The sequence below is a fragment of the Ovis aries genome, chromosome 6 (assembly GCF_016772045.2).
Source record: "Ovis aries strain OAR_USU_Benz2616 breed Rambouillet chromosome 6, ARS-UI_Ramb_v3.0, whole genome shotgun sequence".
Classification (NCBI taxonomy): Eukaryota; Metazoa; Chordata; class Mammalia; order Artiodactyla; family Bovidae; genus Ovis; species Ovis aries.
This window is the reverse complement of record NC_056059.1, coordinates 31,840,091-31,861,920: the sequence shown is the minus strand read 5'-3', so window position 1 is coordinate 31,861,920 and position 21,830 is coordinate 31,840,091. Positions and strand designations below refer to the sequence as shown.

Below are 21,830 nucleotides of genomic sequence, written 5' to 3'. Positions count from 1 at the left end.
TCCATACAAGGGAAGAGAACAAAGATCTGGGTGAGACTTTGCCCCTTTCCCACAACAGAGGCTCCTCCCCTCCCTACAACTATGTCTCTGTAAATTAAGTCCACTAACTCATGCTATCTCAAAAGTTTAAGTGAAGTGAAGTTGCTCAGTCATGTCCAACTCTTTGCAACCCCGTGGACTGTAGACCGCCAGGCTCCTGCGTCCATGGGATTTCCTAGGCAAGAATACTGGAGTGGGTTGCCATTTCCTTCTCAAAAGATTAGTTATCTCTTTTTTTTTAACCCAAGTTTAATACTTTTTCTTATTTTTAGAATACTATAAATGTTTTAAAACAAAAATGACTAATTTCTTAGATGTAATTAATCATTAATTGAAATAAGAAAGTACAAAAATGAAAAATTATTCTGAAAATGCTACCACATATTTGAAAGAAAAGCACAGCCATGAGAAATAAATAGAATGAACAAGTGAGTACAGACCAAAGTGTGCCAGACAAAGCTAGTTTCTTTCTTGATAGCTTTACAGCCTTAATAAATGAACAGAGTGGAGGAGGCGTAATGCATCTTGACTTCTAGCAAAGTACTGGAGAAAATGCCATGTGAAATTTTGATTGCAAAATTAATTTGAGTTGGCTTGAATAACAGTTAAGTGAAATGTAGGCTGGTTAAAAAGACATACAAAGGAGAGTGCTGATTAATGTCAATGAGCTAATGCACTGAGTGAGATCTTCAGTTAAATGTCATAGGTGTGAGTCTTAGGTTGAATTACCACTAAATGGTTTATTATATTTTGGAAAAAAGAATAACATGAGGTTGATTAAATTAGAGCAGAAAATTTATCAGGGGACACAGGTGATTACAGAAACTGTATAAAGACATGAAGTTATTTTAGAGAAAAAATAAAGAAAACAATACAATTTTATTTGATGATTGCATATTTTTATCACAAAAATGAATTCTATGAAGTGTCATTGCTTGAAGATCTTCAAACTGGAACTTCTTAAGACAGAACATACAGTTAACTAATGTCTCAGCCGAGAACACCAATTCAACCCAATTAGTATCTATAATTTATCCAAATGAGAAAGTGATGGTGAATTCTTAGCTAGCTAGAGGGTATGGTAAAGTTGTAACCACTACCTAGTAGAAATATGAAATGTAACTAAAAACCTGGTAATTCTAGAAAATTTGGGGCAGAATAAAAGATGGAGAATTTTGAGGAAGGGGAAATAAATACATTCTTCTTAACTATAGGCAACTTTTGATAGGACTAGAGATACTTGAAAATTAGTTTTACAAATAAAAATACTTTAACATATTCAGATAAAATAGAGTTAAATATAAAAATAAACCTTTTCAAAATAGGTGCCTCCTAGAAAATGCTCTTGCATTTTAAAATTAGTTTTCTATCACCACATTAATATATACATAAGGCCGTTCTCTTTTTCTTAGAATAAATAGTTCATGATGTTCTATGAACACAAAGAGCATCTTTAGCAGAATTAAAGTATTATCCCCTTTAGGAAAACTAAGGTTATGAAAATGTAATCCACCTATTTTCTAAGTCAGCATCCCAGATATTCATCTCCAATGCACATTCTCTTCATGCTGCTTTGCAATCTGGCACAAAGGCCTATTGATACTGTTTCTGAAATGGATCTCAAGTGCTTCTCCTTTCTGCTAATTCTCCACTGAAATTTCCTTAGGTTAAGCCCAAATAATTTATCCTAGGGCTATTGCCTTCTGATTGATGTTCTGCTTCTAATTTTGACCCTCCTGTTCACCTTCACATAAACAGCAAATACATATATTTGTCAAACACAGATCTTACTGTGTTCTCTGCTTAACAATCTCTCTAACTTTCAGATTCATAAATGAAGATCATTTCTCTTTTAAAAAGCATGCAGGGCTTCTCCTAAATTGCTAATCTCTGTCTCTGTCTATTGCTTTCACTTAGCATTCCTCTCCTTACTCCTTGGTACTACACACACGCGCAGCACACACACACACTTCTCAGATGGTCAAATCACAGGGAATTGTTGACTGTTTCTTGAACATCTCACTGAATTTGCTCCAACTATTCCCTGAAAACCAGAGTGTTCTTCCCTCTCTTTTCTACTTTAAAATTTTCTGCATAGATATTAAGGCACAAGTCAAATATTACATTTTCTCTTTTGTTCTCCCTGATCCATACTCTTTATCTTCGTATCTTTTATATGGAACTCTATTACTGTGTGTGTCATATTTTGTTTAATGATTTGTCTCGTGTGATTTATCTGTTAGACTATGACTTCCTTGAAGGCAGACTGGATCCTATCTGTCTTTATACTGCCATTTGTGTGCATGGTTCTTGACACACAGTAGATGTTCATAAGCCTCTTATGAACTACATTAGTTTAAATAAAAGCCTTTGGCATATTTAAATGACATGACTTACCAGTATTTGTTTTATACTCATACATATAGTTACAGGATTAAGCAAAATGCATCCAGAACCAAGATGTCAGTGTGTTCTATCTATCTCCTACTATCAAATAGAAAGACACATTGGATTGTTTATTCAGAAAGTATTTGAGTACAAAGCATTATTGGTACTGGATAAAGCCAGATAATTTCAAAATAATTTTTAAATAGCTATTTTTAATATCAAAGGTACTAAAGCATCATATTTATCAAGAATATTGTTTAGTCACTTAGTCATGTCCAACTCTTTGCCACCCCATGGAAGAGCCCACCATGCTCCTCTGTCCATGGGATTTTCCAGGCAAGAATACTGGAATGGGTTGGCATTTTCTACTCCAGGGGATCTTCCCAATCCAGGGATCGAACACGTGTCTCCTGTATTAGCAGGAAAATTCTTTACCACTGAGCCACCAGGGAAGCCCATATACTTTGTGTTCTAATATAAATATAACAAAGGATCCCCGCCTTCACTACCCTCATTGTACACGGTTAAAGAAACACTAGTAAGCCATGGTAACTATACAATGTAACATGATAAAATAGCAATATATAAATGTAAAAGATCTCAGGACTGATTCATCTTTCAGAAAATATTAAAGAGCATTTTATACCAGGAAATTAATTTTGAATTTGTCTTTAAGAATGTGGCAGCTGAAAAGACTGAGAGGAGAACTTTCCAGAAAAATGGAGCTAGGCATGCACATTTGACAATGAGAATTATTATAAAAATTATTTTTGTTATTTTCCTGACCTCTTCTTGTATTCCACTGCCCTGATTGCAAATTTTTCCTTGTTGGTCTATCTTCAGTTACATCCCATGATTACATATCCAACTTCTCTCCATTATTCTCTAAATCTTAATTATTTAATCAATTGATTTCCCTTTCATTTTCTGTTCTCTTTGGGGCTTAATCATTGATGGAAAATTTATTTATTTGTCTCTTAAATGATTTTTGTGCCTGTAGTATGTTCTTCCTTTATTGCATTTTCCACTTTGTTTCCAAACTAATTTTCCATAAATATTGTTTTCATCATGGATATTGTTTGCTTAAATAGCATTGGAATCAGATGCACCTTTCTGTGATATAATGGTGGATAATACATATCTGGTTACACGAGCAGAGGAAGGCAGTAACCTTTGAAAGCCTCACTAATAATGCCCAGTTTGTAAGATAATTATGAAAATATGTTTAAGATATGGAGGGCCCCTTGGACAGCAAGGAGATCAGCCAGTCAATCCTAAAGGAAATCAGTCCTGGATATTCATTGGAAGGACTAACGCTAAAGCAAGTGGAAGCTCCAGTACTTTGGCCACCTGGTGTGAAGAGCAGACTCAGTGGAAAAGACCCTGATGCTGGGAAAGACTGAGAAGAAGGGGGCAACAGAGGAGGGGATGCTTTGATAGTATCACTGACTCAAAGGACATGTTTGAGCAAACTGAGAGATAGTGAGGGAAGGAAAGCATGACGTGCTGCAGTCCACAGGATTGCAGAGTCGAGCACAATTTAGTGACTGAACAATTGCTACTCCCAGCCAGTACAGATAATTTGATAGGTATATAATATGTAAATAGATAATACTCTTTTGAGCACCTGTATTGTTACCCAAGCCCTCCAAAAAGCCATCATAATCCTTATTAGGCTTGGTGGTGGACACATGAGTGTCCACTTGAAAAGATTCACTCTCTCTAACCTCACCTTAAACCCATCTTCTAGCCTTCAGAGTCCTGAATAATCTTTCCTACCTTCTGCATTCAACCTGGTTTTCCATCATTTCCCCACAGGAACCATTTATTATCTCTGTAATCCCTTCTTTAGCTTGGAACTTGCTAATATTTATCACATGTAAACTTGGGGTTTTGCTTCTGCTATGCTTCAAAATAGAATTTTCTGATATCTTTTGTTCTTATTCATTCTATACTTGTAGTTCAAATAATACCTCTTTACTAAGGTTCCCCCTCCTGCCCCCACAACCTAGATAAAACGTTTTCTTTCTTTAATGTCGTTTCTGTGCTGGCAAATGGTAATGTGACTTTCTATTTAATCTCTTCATATTATAATTCAGTAATCATTTATTTTATCAATATATGATGTAGTTACATAGAATGTAATTTGTTGACTTATACTCATTTATCATCTCACCAACAAGATGTTATAAACTCTGGACAGGAACTATGTCTTATATATCTTTGAACTCTATAGGGCCTTTTTCTTCATTAATGGATCTTGTTATTTCCCCAGAACCTTAATTGACAGAAAGAGTCGGAAATCTTCTCTAAGTGAATCTTCACTGCGGTAGTTAACCCTAGCAGTGTTGCTCACACAGAGAATTAGGCTTAACACTAAAGCATCCATTGGATATAATTAACTAACTTCTCTTCTGTGAGTCTTGACTGGTGCTAGTGATAGCATGTACCAATCTTGGGAAAATTGAGAAAATGGTCACTAAAATTATTCTTTTATTCTGTAATTGAAATGACAAATGTCAATTGGGGAAGGCCACTAGAGCATTTAGCAAATGTTTGTTGTTTTTAAATAATAAAAATATTTGAAAGGAAATAGATTTAGAAATGCTGGAAACAGTAGCTTGGTTTTCAAAGAATTATATATACTACAGAAGCTTATTAGAATAGTTTCACGCTATCATGTATTGTCTTAAGTGGCAAGTTGTTGTTTCCATGCCAATTCTTGGTTTAAAATCCACCATGCATTTATTATATGTCGCTTTCCACTTAAACACTTGGGACAGTTAGATTGCACTGTCAAGTTAGGTCATTATAATTCCAACAGATGTTGTCATGTAGATGAAGAAAATTCATTTTAAATTATATCATTTTTAATGTGTTTTTCTTTGTGCCTAAGGAAGGCAATACTATGTCATATTATCTTTTCAAGTTCAGGTTCCAATCATTGCAGCATATTTTGATTAAATCACATCACCATTTCAGAATCAATGCAGGATAACAGTGGACCACGTGTGTGGAAACAGTAATAGCAAGAGTGCTCAAGTGTGCTAGTTGTTTTATGCTTAATAGCCCTTCATGTTGTCAGTCAATCTGTTTTAAAAAAAAAGTGTATAAGCTGAGGAAATAGTATGGTCAGAAATTATACTTATCCTAAAATAGAGGGGTGCAAATATAGCTGGATCAATATTTATTTGGTTAGGATGCCCTAACTAATGATTTGAGTTTTGCCAGGTAATATTTCAATTTTCTTTGTTTAACTTTGTAATAAATACATGATTTTACCTTTCCTAAAGAGTCAGCCAGTTGAAATCGCCCATGAAGCCCTCCCTATATGCATCCCTGGAGATTACCCTAATCCAGAAACAGGTGGTTTTCATTCTGGTCACAAATGAATTGTGTGTGTCTGTGTGTGTGTGTGTGTGTGTGTGTACACATTATGAGTATATCAATAGCTTTAGTTTTTGGATAGTTTATCTCCCAGAATATCCCTCTTATAAATACTGGAACAAAATTCTTCTACTTTAAGCTTCACACTGTATATGTTGAAGGGCAGGTTTTCACGAGCCTCTAGGGTTTTTGCAACGGTTATTAACTGAGGCACTGACTGTCTTTAAATTATTCTTTCAAAAATGTTTGTATAGTGAACAGCCTTGGAGGATAGAAGTAGTGTCTTTCTCCAAAGCAAAGGTCAGATTTGTTTGCTGTCCAGTATAATAAAATAATATCTCCTTCAGAAGCAAATGGCAGGCAAGTTTATTGCTAGTTGTAAAAGATTTGGGTTCCCTAAGCTCAGGGTTTCTCTCTTGTAAGGCAACATACTGCTTTTGTAGGCATCACCTGGCCCTCTTTGAACCCTCCTGTAGGACCTGGAACCTGAGGAATAGGTGCCAATGAAGATACTGCTATTGCTATGGGAAATAGTATCTGACCCAAGAGTATGCCTTCTGATTACATCATGAAATTGTGGCAAGATAATGTTAGCTTGAAAATAGGGTCAAATCTGAAGCCATTTACAGTCTTGACAATGCATTGTTCAGGCTGTTGTGTTTTCTTTTGAATCCTCAGATATATAACTGTTTTGGCTTGTAGGCTCATATTCATCTGAGAATATGCTTTAATAATGTGTAAGAGACAGTCACTTTAGTCTCTGTTTTTCTTCAAGGCTTAGAGAAGTGATGAACCTTAGGGAAGGGAACACCATATACTACAGTACTACAGTTAATCACTTTTTGCCACTACATCAAAAATAAGATGTTAAAATCTTTAAGGAAGAAACAGCTATGGGAATGGGAATTATCGCTGGGTTGTAATCTCCTAGTCCTAGAGGTTGCCAGCAAAGGTCCGTCTAGTCAAGGCAATGGTTTTTCCAGTGGTCATGTATGGATGTGAGAGTTGGACTGTGAAGAAAGCTGAGCACCGAAGAATTGATGCTTTCGAACCACGGTGTTGGAGAAGATTCTTGAGAGTCCCTTGGACTGCAAGGAGATTCAACCAGTCCATCCTAAAGAAGATCACTCCTGGGTGTTCATTGGAAGGACTGATGTTGAAGCTGAAACTCCAATATTTTGGCCACCTGATGCAAAGAGCTGACTCATTGGAAAAGACCCAGATGCTGGGAAAGATTGAAGGTGGGAGGAGAAGGGGACAGAGGACGAGATGGTTGGATGGCATCACTGACTCAATGGACATGGGTTTGATTGGACTCCAGGAGTTGGTGATGGACAAGGAGGCCTGGTGTGCTGCGGTTTATGGGGTCGCAAAGAGCTGGACATGAGTGAGCGACTGAACTGGGAGGTCTAGAGGGGGAAAGTGTGGGCTAAGTAGTGTGTAAAGCTGGTCAACCGGTATCTGCATTTTTCAATTCCATATCCCAGCAAAACTTTTGTTCTGTTCTGCTATTCTTTGCACTGACCCACTCACTCCCAATAAATTGATTTGTGCTGTGGGTAACTGCATCAGATTTCTGCAAGGAAGAACTAGGCAATGGTATTCCAAGTCAACACATGGAAAAGGCATGAGCTGAATTTAAAACACTTTGATCTATTTCTTTGTTGGTTTTAGTTGCCCTATCCCTTGGCTGCAAATACATATATTCCAGATACAGCACTTCAGTATATGCTTCCCCTTCCCAGGAGATCCCCACGGTGCTGTTATATAGGTTTCTGGAATCTATGTTTCACTCTGCAGTTTTCCCAGGCTTGATCTTAGGGAAGAATGCCAGAGCACTTATTATTTCACCACCAAATATGTTTAAATCATGAGTTATAATGATATATTCCTCTTTAAAGGATGCTAATGAGCCAATTTGGTGATGGACAGGGAGGCCTGGTGTGCTGCAATTCATGGGGTCGCAGATTCAGACACAACTGAGCAACTGAACTGAACTGAACTGAATTGAATGAGCCAATTTATTTGTGTGTGTGTGAAGACAAAACCTACCTCAGGCTAACCAAATGATGAATAAAGAAAAATAGGGGGTTTTGTTCAAATATTCCTCTTATCTAAGAAGAAAAGATATAATTTAAACTTTGGCATTTAGTCATTACTAATTTATTAGTTCTCTAAGGCTACTGTAAGAAAGCACCACACTCTGGGTGGCTTAAACAGTTTATTTGCTCACAGTTCTGGAGGCTGGAAGTCCAAGTTCAAGGTGGCAGCAGGTTCACTTTCTTCTGAGGCCTCTCTCCTTTGCTTGCAGATGCCACCTTCTCACTATGTCCTTAGGTGGTCTTTCCTCATAGTGCTTGTATCCTTGGTGTCTCTCTGTATATTCCCACATCCTTGACCCATAATTACACCAGTCTGAGTAGGAACAACTCATGTGACCTCATTTAACTTGAATTACCTCTTTTGGACGCCCTTTCTCCAAATACAGTCGCATTCTGAAGTGCTGGGGATTAGGGCTTCAATATATGAATTTCAGGGCAACATAACACTAATGAACATAATAAATGAACGTAGCAGTTGATAATATTACTAAGAGAGAAGGAGACAGAGGGTATGTGGCTTCTATTTGAAGTTGTTGTTATAGTTTAGTCTCTAAGCCGTGTCTGTCTCTTTGTGACCCCATGAACTGCAGCACGCCAGGCTTCTCTGTCCTTCACTGTCTCCCTGAGTTTGCTCAAATTCATGTTCATTGAGTCAGTAATACCATCCAACCATCTCATCTTCTGTTGCTGCTTTCTCCTCCTGCCTTCAAACTTTCCCAGTATCAGGGTCTTTTCCTAAGAGTTGGCTGTTTGTATCAGGTGGCCAAAGTATTGGAGTTTCAGCTTCAGCATCAGTCCTTCTGATGAATATTCTGGATTGACTTCCCTTAGGATTGACTGGCTTGATCTACTTTCCATCCAAGGGACTCTCAATAGTCTTCTCCAACACCACAGTTCAAAAGCATCAATTCTTCAGTGCTCAGCCTTCTTCATAGTTCAACTCTCACATCCATACCTGACTACTAGAAGAACCATAGCTTTGACTGTATGGACCTTTGTTGGCAAAGTGGTGTCTCTGCTTCTTAATATACTGTGCAGATTTGTCATAGCTATTCTTCCAAGGAACGAGCATCTTTTAATCCTGAGACTGCTGTCACCATCCACATTGATTTTGAAGCCCAAGAAAATGAAATCTGACACTGTTTACACATTTTCCCTATCTATTTCCCATCAAGTGATAGAACCAGATGCCATGATCTTCATTTTTTTGAACGTTGAGTTTCAAGCCAGCTTTTTCACTGTCCTCTTTCACATTCATAAAAAGACTCTTTAGTTCCTCTTCACTTTCTGCCTATTAAAGTGGTATCATCTATGTATCTGAGGTTGTTGATGTTTAAAGTACACAACACCAGATTCTTGGCAAATATTATATAAATTAGATCAGCTCTATAGGTTTACCAATTTACAGAAAATACAGTGGGCAAAGGGACATGTTAAGTAATGTGGAAGGATTCATCACAATCCAGACCTTAGGAAACTACAGAAGATATAATTTATTTTTCTTTGATGCTTGGATTATTGGAAGAGATGAAGGTAGACAGTGGAGAATCCTTAAATAAAAAGACTCAAGAGACATATTAACTATTGTGAAATATGGATCCTAATTTGAATTAGGGCAACTGGAATACAAACATATTTGATAATTTTAAGAAATTATAAATTTTAGGGAGCATGATAATGACATCATGATTGTGTTTTTAAATACCTCTTAATTTTCAGAGATATTTACTGAGATAATTAGAAATAAAATTATATAATATCTGGCATTTATTTTAAAATAAATTAGGGATGGTGGCAAAAAGGAATAGGAGTATAAATAAACAGCTTGGAAAATGCATTGATAAGTGCTTAAGCAGAATGATGAATATTTAGATTCATGATTCAATTCTATGTATATTTAAAAATTTTTATAATAAAAAGTTGTAAAGTTTTATACTGGCATTTTTAATTTAGCAGATGATCACAAAGTGGTATTTGGTACATCTTTTTAGTTATTTTTCCTATTGTAATGATGCATTTTGATGAATCTGTCTGTCTCCTGAGCTTTCCTTGTAAGGTTAATTATGTGCATTGGAGAGCTAGCTAATGTTCAGAAACAAGCTCTGGTTGGAGGGAAGTGTTTCTGCTCTCCAAGCAAACTACCTTATACGAGTGTTAAGCTTTGATGCTACCCTCATTAGCACAATATTTTAGTCACCTATGGTAACCTGCCCAGATGTTTCTCTGATAATGTTCAGCTCAATAAATTTAGACTTCACACAATGGTGCTTGTCATTTTATGCCCTCCTGTCCCAAATACATTTCAAAATACGTCCAATCCAGCTGTTAGCTTGACTGCATAAAATACTGTAATAACACTTTTGAGGACTGGGCTGATATTTGAAGTGTTTCAAGAATCTTTGCCCCCTGGGTTGGAAAACAGTTTTATCAGAACCAAAATTAATGTCAAAATCCATAGTTTCTATTTTACTTTCTGCGGTAGCATTGTATTTAAAAAGGATTCTAGAGGGGAAAAAAAAAGTGATTTTCTGATTTCTTGCATATTAAATGAACAAGAATATCCTCTAAAACAAAATTATTCTATCACTATATTTTTATTACAGAATATGTAGTTTCAATGTTCAGGTCAAAATTATAAAATTTTAGTAATTTTATAAGGTTTAACTTAGTAAGTTAAAGCTCAGAAAACTTTGTGATTAAGATTAGATGAAATAATGGATGTAAATGCAATGCTCATCAGTTTCAGATACACAGTAAGCCCTCTATAAGTGATAGATACAATGACGGTGATAATGTCTTTTTCCTCAAAATTATATCTAGGAGAGAATTTTAAGCCTGACTATCTTATTTATACTATGTTTTGAAGACAATCTAATATATTTAAATCCAGAGATTATTTTTTTACTTTAAGCAAATTAATACTTGTTTAAATTAATTGAGATTTTAATAAACCCCCAAAATTGTTTTCACTCAAAAAAAGTGGCTGACATCTCCAGTTTCAGCAGAGTATTATACAGAAATACTCAGAATAATCATTGAGTCAGTATTCCTTAAAAATAAACCTTTTAAAGCAACATCATATGAAGGAAAGTTCTTATATATTTTTCTATTAAGGATTCCATAATTGTTACTATAAGTTGATCAGATTCCTCCAGATTCATTTACTCTGGATTTTATTACTTTAGTATAATAAAATTTTATGCATTTTACTATATGGCTCAAAAGATTCACAAAGGCATGTGTTGGGATTCTGATACTAATTTTTAAATGTACTTTTAATAAAGAACTAGAGATATTTTTCAGAAAGGTATGTCTAGGAGAATAATCTCAGTGTTAGTCTGTCTATATTCCTTCCCCCCCCACTCCAAATTTTCTGATACTAACCAAGGGTTGTTATTCTTTGGCTTGAAGCCTTTATGTATCTGGTATTCCATTATGCTTTGACTTTGGAGAAAGGTTACAATTTGTTTTTTTCTGGGAGAATATGCTCCCAGCTGAAAATCATTTCCTCAGTTGGATAGAACATCTCTTTGCAAAAATTTTCTCTGTTATCTCCTAAATAATTCCGATTATGTACAGAAAAATCCCATGGACTGAGAAGACTGGTAGGCTACAGTTCATGGGGTCGCAAAGAGTCGGACACGACTGAGCAACTTCACTTCACTTCACATATACAGAAGAGTGAGATTGATTAACAATTTCATCCTCAATAACTTGTGACCTTATTATGCATAGGACACAAATGAAACTTAATGATTCTTTACATTAAGGAAAGATATATGGAATAATATAATAATCTTCACATAGAGTATACAGTAGGCAAACCTATGGAAAAATTATGTTGTCGTAGAAAGTTTTTCAGTGCACATAACATAAATAACCAATGTTCATTGAAAGTTTACTCTTTTTACTTACCGTTATAAATAAGACAAATTATATATTTAAATATAAAAGGACTGAAGATCAACCAAAATGTTGACTGCATTGACATAGTGATAAAAATACAGAATCAGTTCAGTTCAGTTGCTCAGTCATGTCCAACTCTTTGCGACCCCATGAATCGCAGCACGCCAGGCCTCCCTGTCCATCACCATCTCCCAGAGTTCACTCAGACTCACGTCCATCGAGTCCGTGATGCCATCCAGCCATCTCATCCTCGGTCGTCCCCTTCTCCTCCTGCCCCCAATCCATCCCAGCATCAGAGTCTTTTCCAATGAGTCAACTCTTTGCATGAGGTGGCCAAAGTACTGGAGCTTCAAATACAGAATATAAAAGTTATTCAAAAATATTTGAGTTGCATGTGTTTTTACTCACTCTGGTTTTAGTACCTATGTCTGACAGCAGTTAATCACACATACCTTATCCTTTCCCTTCTTTTTTTTTATAATTGGCTTTAAAAAGCCAAACATAGATTAAAGAAGTGAAAGATATTTTTCTACTCTTTTTCTCCATAGCAGATATAAAAGTATATATGAAATACATCTGGGTATGTCTAAGGAAGAATAAGTCCATTCATATATCTATTTTTTAAAGGGTTGTATTTGACCACTATTTACCAGTATTTACTATAAAGTGAATAATATACAGTTAATAACATTCTGATTACTACAGAGTTATTGTTTTTCCTGACTTCTGCTGAACCCAGTAACCCAAAATACTGAGAAGATCGAGTCTGTATGTAAAATGGGTTGGGGTAAAATTTGAGAAAACATGCAGGTCAAGTTTAGATTAGAAAAATTTGTTCACGCATTTATTCCTACAGATCCTAAAATGTCAACACATCTAACCATCTGATTAGGTTCCCATGAACAAGTCTGAGACATTACATGTATCACAACCTTTCAGTAAATAAAGCACAGTGAATTCAACTTCTTGTAAAAGAATGGTTTTTCCTAAGGAACCTCTGTATGTCCATTTAACTAAGGTTTCTTTGGCTAATTAAAACATACCAGAATTTTTCTAGCTTTTTCATTTGAATGAGAAGGTTGTTGATAGTGATAAAATTTTCCTTTCAGGGGCTTTGTATATAAAATTCCATTTGGATGACTGAAGATATGGATCCAGATTCTAATAGGGCTGCTTTAAAACATTGTCCAATTTAAATTGTTTGTATTACCTTGTCTAATTAATTATAAAATTATTTAACATGAAAGATTAAGACTTCAAAAAAATTTCTATATAACTTGAAGTGACTTCTATTGCTCAAAAGGATGGAATACCAGAAATATGGGCTTATCCATGGTTGTGAATGGCTGTTTTTGTTTTAGTAAACATATTTGAAGGCTTCCTAGGAGCTCAGATGTAAAGAATTTGCCTGCCAATGCAAGAGACATGAGTTGGATCCTGAGTTGGAAAGATCTCCTGGAGAAGGTAATGGCAACCCACTCCAGTATTCTTGCCTGGGAAATCTCGTGGACAGAGGAGCCTGGAGGTCTACAGTCCATGAAGTCACAAAAGAATGGGACATGACTTAGTGACTAAACAACAACAGACATATTTAAACAACAACAAGACCCCCAAACTATTTATATATGTATTTTATATATACACATTCAAAAAGCCCAGAATGGCCCTTAGGCATATTATGTGCTCAGTTGCTTCAGTAGTGTCTGACTTTTTGTGACCCACCAGGCTCCTCTGTCCATGGGATTCTCCAGGCAAGAATACTAATGTGGGTTGCCATGCCCTCCTCCAAGTTAGGCATATATGAATAAATGCAAATTGTAAATCCTGATTGAGTAATGGCTGTGAAGATTTTCCCCAACATTTAGAAAAGTTCTTCTCTAATGCAGAAGAAATAATATACTATGGTATCAAATGTTCATTTCTGCTAAAGGAAGCAACTACAGAAATGTTTTATTTGTATAAAGTAACAAGTGCTACAGATGTAAAAACAAACAAAAAACCCAACAACTTTCCCAATACTACTTCAAAAGGAGCTTATCAAACTTAATTTTCTTTAGAATGTATTTATTTCTTGATCTTCTGGACAAAAATGCTAAGTCAGTCTGTCTTCAAAGAAAAGCGATTACAACTTGAGGACACTTCAGATTTGCCTCTTTTGCCCGCACCAGTTCCACCTCATCTGAATTTTTCCATTTCATGAAAACCATTAAATTCTCCACTGCTGTCTGCGGCACCAGTTATTTATTCTGGATCAGGACCTCTGGTAAAACTTGCTCAAGCAGGATCTCTTTTCTTCTATGATTTGCTGTCACCAGGTTCACTATCAGATGTTTTCTTTTTGTACCATCTTTTTCTTTACCAGCTTTCTGAGAATTAAGAAATGCTTCAGTTAACTCTGGACAATCTAAATTTCCTTCCAGCTCTAAAGTATTGTCTGCATCTGTTAATCTCTTCCATTTCAGGAAATACCTCCTCTTCCCATTTACTACATGTCAGTGTAGTTCTTTTTCTACTACAGATTCTTCAGATTCTGCCTCTTTGAATTTTTTACCCTGTTCTTTCTGTTTCTTTCCCTTTTTTTTTTTTTTTTTTTTACATTAGAGGCATGGTGCCTAGTGATCCCCTGAGGGCAGGGAGAGGGAACATTGTGGGAGAGGGCCATGACTGAAGTCTCCTCAGTGGAGGTTTCTCCCGCTTTGCCCATACATTTATTAAACCAAGTGCAACGTATTGAGGATAAAGAAACAAATATTTGGATCAAAGCCATTTATTGGCTATATATTGTATGTTAGTAATACAAAAGTGCTGCAGGTATTATAAGCTAAAAAGATGATTCTGCTGGGGAAAATAAGTAGGTCAGTGGCTAAAAATTAGATTAATTAGCCCAGATAATAAGTGCTACAGGAGTCTTATTTGAGACGTGTGACAAGAGCAAACTCATCATTATTTGGTAAGTGCTTTCTTGATTCTAATTTGAGGAAATTTAAAGCAATCAGCCAAAAATCTCCAAAACTAAACAACAACAACAGCAAAAACTTGATACTAAACTGAGGACTTATGAACTATGATCTGTACTGAACTGAATGGTCACCTCCTATACCCCTGCCAAAGGGGAAAAAAAAAAAAATATATATATATATATATGTATATATCCATGAACTAACCCCTGAAATCTGTGAATGTGAGCTTATTTGGGAGAAAAGCCTTTGCAGATATAACTAATATAAGGACTTCAAAATGAAATCACCATGGATTATCCAGGCAGACCATAAATATCCTTAGAAAGATGGTGGGAGTTTTAAGACACAAAAGGACAAAGACAGAGTGGCTTAGAGGCAGAGATTAGAATTTCTCAGCCACAAGCTGAGACTGCCGGGACCCACCAGAAACTGGAAAAGGCAAGGAAAGATTCTCATCTAGATGCTTTGGAGAAAACAGAGCCCTGACAACATCTTGATTTCAGATCTATTCTCTATAACTGTGAGAGAAGAAATTTATGCTGTTTAAACTGCTGAAATTGTGGTAATTTATTATGGCAGCTATGGAAAACAAATCATGATCTAATCTGCCTTATTTTGCAAAGCATAGACAATTTTGAAAGTGTTTTAGTCACTACAAAGATGAAAGCGCATGTAAAAATGTCTATATGAATTACAGTAGGGAACATTTTCTTTATTACATTTAAGTATATATTGCTTTTATATACCACACCACATCCTAGTGTTTGGTTTGTTTTTCGCTCTCCCCATGTCCATAAGTCTATTCTCTGTGTCTATTTCTCCATTGCTGCCCTGAAAATAAATTCTTCATCACCATTTTTCTAGATTCCGTATATATGTGTTAGAATACGATATTTATCTTTCTCTTTCTGACTCACTTCACTCTGTATAATAGGTTCTAGGTTCATATACCTCATTAGAACTAACTCAAATGTGTTCCTTTTTATGGCTGAGTAATAGTCCATTGGGTATATGTACCGCTACTTCTTTATCCATTCATTTATCGATGAACATCTAATTTGCTTCCATGTTCTACCTAAATAGTTCTGCAATGAACAATGGGATATATATATCTTTTCAATTTTGGTTTCCTCAGGGTATATGCCTAGGAGTGGGACTGCTGGGTCATATGGTGGTTTTATTCCTAGTTTTTTAAGGAATCTCCCTACCATCTTTCCTAGTGGCTGTATCGATTTGCATTCCCACCAACAGTGCAAGAGTGTTCCCTTTTCTCCACACCCTCTCCAGCATTTATTGTTTGTAGACTTTTTGATGATGGCCATTCTGACCTGTGTGAGGTGATATCTCATTGTAGTTCTGAGTAGCATTTCTCTAATAATGAGTGATGTTGAGCATCTTTTCATGTGTTTGTTAGCCATCTATATGTCTTCTTTGGAGAAATACCTGTTTAGGTCTTTTTGCCACTTTTTGATTGGGTTGTTTGTTCTTCTGGTATTGAGTTGTATGAGCTGCTTGTATATTTTGGAAATTAATCCTTTGTCAGTTGTTTCATGCTATTATTTTCTCCCATTCTGAGGGTTGTCTTTTCATCTTGCTTATAGTTTCCTTTGCTGTGCAAAAGCTTTTAAGTTTAATCAGGTCCAACTTGTTTACTTTTGTTTTTATTTCCGTTACTCTAGGAGGTGGGTCATGGAGGATCTTGCTTTGATTTATGTCATCAAGTATTCTGCCTTTGTTTTCCTCTAAGAGTTTTATAGTTTTGGGTCTTACATTTAGGTCTTTAATCCATTTTGAGTTTATCTTTGTGTATGGTATTAGGAAGTGTTCTAATTTCATTCTTTTACATGTAGCCATCAAGTTCTCCCTGCACCATTTATTGAAGAGGCTGTCTTTGCCCCATTGTATATTGCCTCCTTTGTCAAAAATAAGATACCCATATGTGCATGGGATTATTTCTGGACTTTCTATCTTGTTCCATTGGTCTATATTTCTATTTTTGTGCCAGTACCATTCTGTCTGGATGACTATAGCTTTTTAGTATAATCTAAAGTCAGGAAGGTTGATTCCTCCAATTCCATTCTTCTTTCTCAAGACTGCTTTGGCTATTCAGAGTCTTTTGTGTTTCCATATGAGTTGTGAAATTTTTTGCTCTAGTTCTCTGAAAAATGTCATTGGAATTTGAAAGAGATCACATTGAATCTGTACATTGCCTTTGGTAGTACAGTCATTTTCACAGCATTGATTCTTTCTACCCAAGAACATGGAATGTTTATGTAGTCTTTGATTTCTTTCATCAGTGTCTTATAATTTTCTGGGTACCATTTTTTTTGTCTCCTTGGGTAGGTTTATTCCTAGATATTTAATTCTATTTGTTGCAATGGTGAGTGGGATTGAATCCTTAATTTCTCTTTCTGATTATTCATTGTTAATATATAGAAATGCAATTGATTTCTGTGTATTGATTTTGAATCCTGAAGCTTTGCTAAATTCACTGATTACCTCTAGTAATTTTCTGATACTATCTTTAGGGTTTTCTATATACAGTATCACGTCATCTGCAAACAGAGCTTTACTTCTTCTTTTCTAATCTGGATTCTTTTTATTTCTTTTTCTTCTCTGATTGCTGTAGCTAGGATTTCCAGAACTATGTTGAATAATAGTGGGGAAAGTGGACACCCTTGTCTTGTTCCTGATCTTTGGGGGAATGCTTTCAGTTTTTCACCATTGAGAATAATGTTTGCTGTAGTCTTATCATATATGGCCTTTACTATGTTGAGGTAGCTTCCTTCTATGCCCATTTTTTGAAGAGTTTTCATCATAAATGTGTGCTTAATTTTGTCAAAGGCTTTTTCTGTATTTATTGAGATGATCATGTTTTTTATCTTTCAGTTTGTTAATATGGTGTATCACATTGATTGATTTGCATATACTGAAGAATCCTTGCATTCCAGGAATAAACCCACCTTGATCATCATGTATGAGCTTTTGATGTGTTGCTGAATTCTGTTTGGTAAAATTTTGTTGAGGATTTTTGCATCTATGTTCATCAGTGATATTGGCCTGTGGTTTTCTTTTTTTGTGTTGTCTTTGTCTGGTTTTGGTATTAGGGTGATGGTTGCCTCTTAGAATGAGTTTGGAAGTGCTCCTTTCTCTGCAATTTCTGAAAGAGTTTTAAAAGAATAGGCATTAGCCCCTCTCTAAATGTTTGATAGAATTCTCCTGTGAAGTCATCTGGTCCTGGGCTTTTGTGTTTTGGGAGATGTTTTATCACAGCTTCAATTTCAGTGTTTGCAATTCAGTTGCTCATAATTTCTATTTCTTCCTGGTTCAGTCTCGGAAGATTGAACTTTCCTAAGAATCTGTCCATTCTTCCAGAATATCCATTTTATTGCCATATAGTTGTTCATAATAGTCTCTTGTAATCCTTTGTATTTCTGCATTGTCTGCTGCAACCTCTCCTTTTTCATTTATAATTTTGTTGATTAGATCTTCTCTCTTTTTTTCTTGATGAGTCTGGCTAAAGACTTGTCAATTTTATCTTCTCAAAAACCAACTTTTAGTTTTATTAATCTTTACTATTGTTTCTTTCTTTTTCATTTATTTCTGCTCAGATCTTTATGATTTCTTTCCTTCTACTAATTTTGGGTTTTTGCTCTTCTTTTTCCAGTTTTCCTGGGCATAAAGTTAGGTGGTCTGTTCAATGTTTTTCTTGTTCCTTGAGGTAGGATTGTATCGCTATAAACTTCCCTTTAGAACTGCTTTTGCTGCATCCCATAGGTTTTGAGATGTCATGTTTTCATTGTCATTTGTGTCTAGAATTTTTTTTGACTTCCCTTTTGATTTCTTTTGTAACCTGTTGATTATTTAAAAATGTGTTGTTTAATCTCCATGTGTTTGTGTTTTTTTTACAGTTTTTTTCTTGTAATTGATATCTAGTCTAATAGCATTGTGGTCGGAGAAGATACTTGATACAATTTCAATTCTCTTAAATTTACTGAGGTTTGATTTGTGACCCAAGATGTAGTCTGTCCTGGAAAATGTTCCATGTGCACTTGAGAAGAAGGTGTATTCTTCTGCATTTGAATGAAGTGTCCTAAAGATATCAATGAGATCCATCTCAGCTAATTTTAGACTTTTGTTTCCTTGTTAATTTTCTGTTTTGATGATCTGTCCCTTGGTGTGAGTGGGGTGTTAAAGTCTCCTATTATTGTGTTACTATAGAGTTCTCCTTTTATATCTGTTAGTGTTTTCTTATATATTGAGGAGCTCCTATGTTGGGTGCATAACTATTTACAATTGTTTTGTCTTCCTCATGGATTGATCCCTTGACCATTATGTAGTGTCCTTCCTTATCTCTTATAATCTTCTTTATTTTAAGATCTATTTTGTCTGATATGAGGGTTGCTGCTCCAGCTTTCTTTTGCTTCCCGTTTGCATGAATATATTTTTCCATCCTCTCACTTTCAGTCTATATGTGTCTGAAGTGGGTTACTTGTAGACAGTATATGTATGGGTCTTGTTTTTTTATCCATTCAGCCAGTATGTGTCTTAGTTGGAGCATTTAATCCAATTACATTTAAAGTAATTATTGATATATATGTTCCTATTGCCATTTTCTTAATTGTTTTGGTTGATTTTTGTAGATTTTTTTTTCTTCTCTTGTATTTCTTGACTATATAATTTCCTTTAATATTTGTTGTAAAGCTGGTTTGGTGGTACTGAATTCTCTTAACTTTTGCTTGTCTGAAAAGCTTTTTATTTCTCCATCAATTTTGAATGAGATCCCTGCTGGGTACTATAATCTTGGTTGTAGATTTTTCCCTTTCAGTACGTTAAATATACCCTGCCATTCCCTTCTGGCTGGCAGAGTTTCTGTTGAAAGATCAGCATAAATGTGTGGGGTTTCCCTTGTTTTTTGGTTCCCTTGTATGTTACTTCTTGCTTTTCCTTTGTTGCTTTTAAAATTTTTTCTTTGTGTTTAATCTTTATTAGTTTGATTAGTGTGTGTCTTGACATGTTTCTCCTTGGGTTTATCCTGTATGGGACTCATTATGCCTCTTAGACTTGATTGACTATTTCCCTTTCCATGTTGGAGAAATTTTCAACTCTAATCTCTTCAAAAATTTTCTCATACCCTTTCTTTCTTCTTCTTCTGGGACCCCTATAATTCAAATGTTGGTGTGTTTGATATTGTCCCAGAGGTCTCTGAGACTGTCCTCAGTTCTTTTCACTTTATTCTGCTCTTCAGAAGTTATTTCCACCATTTTATCTTCCAGCTCACTGATTCATTCTTCTGCTTTGGATATTTTACTATTGGTTCCTTCTAGAGTATTTTTAATTTCAGTAGTGTTGTATTGTTTGTATGTCTAGTCTTTAATTCTTCTAGGTCTTTGTTGATTGATTCTTGCATTTTCTCCATTTTGTTTTCAAGGTTTTTGATCATCTTTACTATCAGTAATTCTGAATTCTTTTTCAGGTAGTTTGCCTACTTCCTCTTCATTTATTTGGACTTCTGTGTTTCTGGCTTGTTACTTCATTTGTGTAGTATTTCTTTGCATTTTCATTTTTTTTTAACTTATTGTGTTTGAGGTCTCATTTTCCTAGGCTTCAAGGTTGAATTTTTTTTATTCCTTTTGGTTTCTGCCCTCCTAAGCTTGGTCCAGTGGTTTGTGAAAGCTTCTTATAGGGTGAGATATGTGCTGAGTTTGTTTGTTTGTTTGTCTTTTCTCTGATGGGCAAGACTGGGGTGATAATCCTGTCTGCTGATGATTAGGTTTATATTTTTGTTTTGTTTGTTTAGATGAAGTGTGCAGGGTGCTACTGGTAGTTGGGTGATGCCAGGTCTTGTATTCAAGTGGTTTCCTTTGTATGAGTTCTCACTGTTTGATATTCCCTAGGGTTAGTTCTCTGGTAGTCTAGGGGGTCTAGAGTCTTGGACTCAGTGCTCCCAGTCCAAAGGCTCTGGGCTTGATCTCTGATCAGGAACAAAGATTCCACAAGTGATTTGTATGGCATTAAATGAGATTAAACAAATACCCAAAAATGAGAAACCAAACAGGAACCACAGACATGTGACAGTTACCAAATCAGGCAGATAATAATTAAAATAATGGAATATACACATATACATATATACCCATAATCAAAGTCCAAACAGTCCAACAAATATTAAGTACAGTAGATTGAAACGTGAACAGAGGGAATCAAAAATTATATTTACCAGTTACGAACAAAACCAAGTAAAGCACAGACTGGAAAACAAAAGTAAAGCAAGGTGCCTGGTGAAGAATAAAGCAATGAAAACAGAATTAACAAACATGTTGAGATGAAAGGAAAGAAAGAAAGAATAGACGTGCAAAGTTAAATAGAGGTAGATGAAGAAGATTTATGTACATTAAAGATTAGCTACAAAGGGAGAAGAACAGTAAAAAAAAGCATACAAAGAAATAAATGTAGAAAAATATAATAGGGTTTAAAAAATTTAAAAGTAAAATTATAAAAAAGAGAAAAAAAAAAGGAAGAAGAAAGAAAGAAAGGAAAACTCCACAGAACTGCAAAAGCTCGGCATAGAGGCAGAGGTTTATAGCAATAATAATAAGTGTGACTGAATATACACATATACATACACACCCATAAGCAAAATCAAAACAGTCTGACAAAAATAAAGTACCTCACCTCCCTGTACTGATCTCTGGACCTGCTGTGGGGGCAGCTCAGATTCTAAATTAGTCCTGCTCCTGTGTGTTCTTGCCTCCAATGTCCACAGCTAGCAGAGCTATTGCGTTTTCTTTTGTGGGAGATCTCACAACTGAACGACTTCACTTTCACTTTTCACTTTCGTGCATTGGAGAAGGAAATGGTGACCTACCCTGGTGTTCTCGCCTGGAGAATCCCAGGGACAGGGGAGCCTGGTGGGCTGCCGTCTATGGGGTTGCACAGAGTCGGACTCGACTGAAGTGACTTAGCAGTAGCAGCAATTTCCTTTTATATTTTCCATAGACACACAGTCTGCCTTCTTGATCCTGTGGATTCAATCTGCAACCTGTAT

General features: G+C 35.6%; 1 protein-coding gene and 1 pseudogene across 1 annotated transcript in view; one reads left to right on the top strand and one right to left on the bottom strand.

Annotated features, from left to right (window-relative positions):
- Window positions 1-21,830, top strand: part of GRID2 (glutamate ionotropic receptor delta type subunit 2) — a 1,640,866-nt gene that overhangs the window by 1,206,644 nt on the left and 412,392 nt on the right. The gene's annotated exons all lie outside the window — the stretch shown is intronic.
- Window positions 14,060-14,398, bottom strand: LOC106991211 (chromobox protein homolog 3-like; annotated as a pseudogene).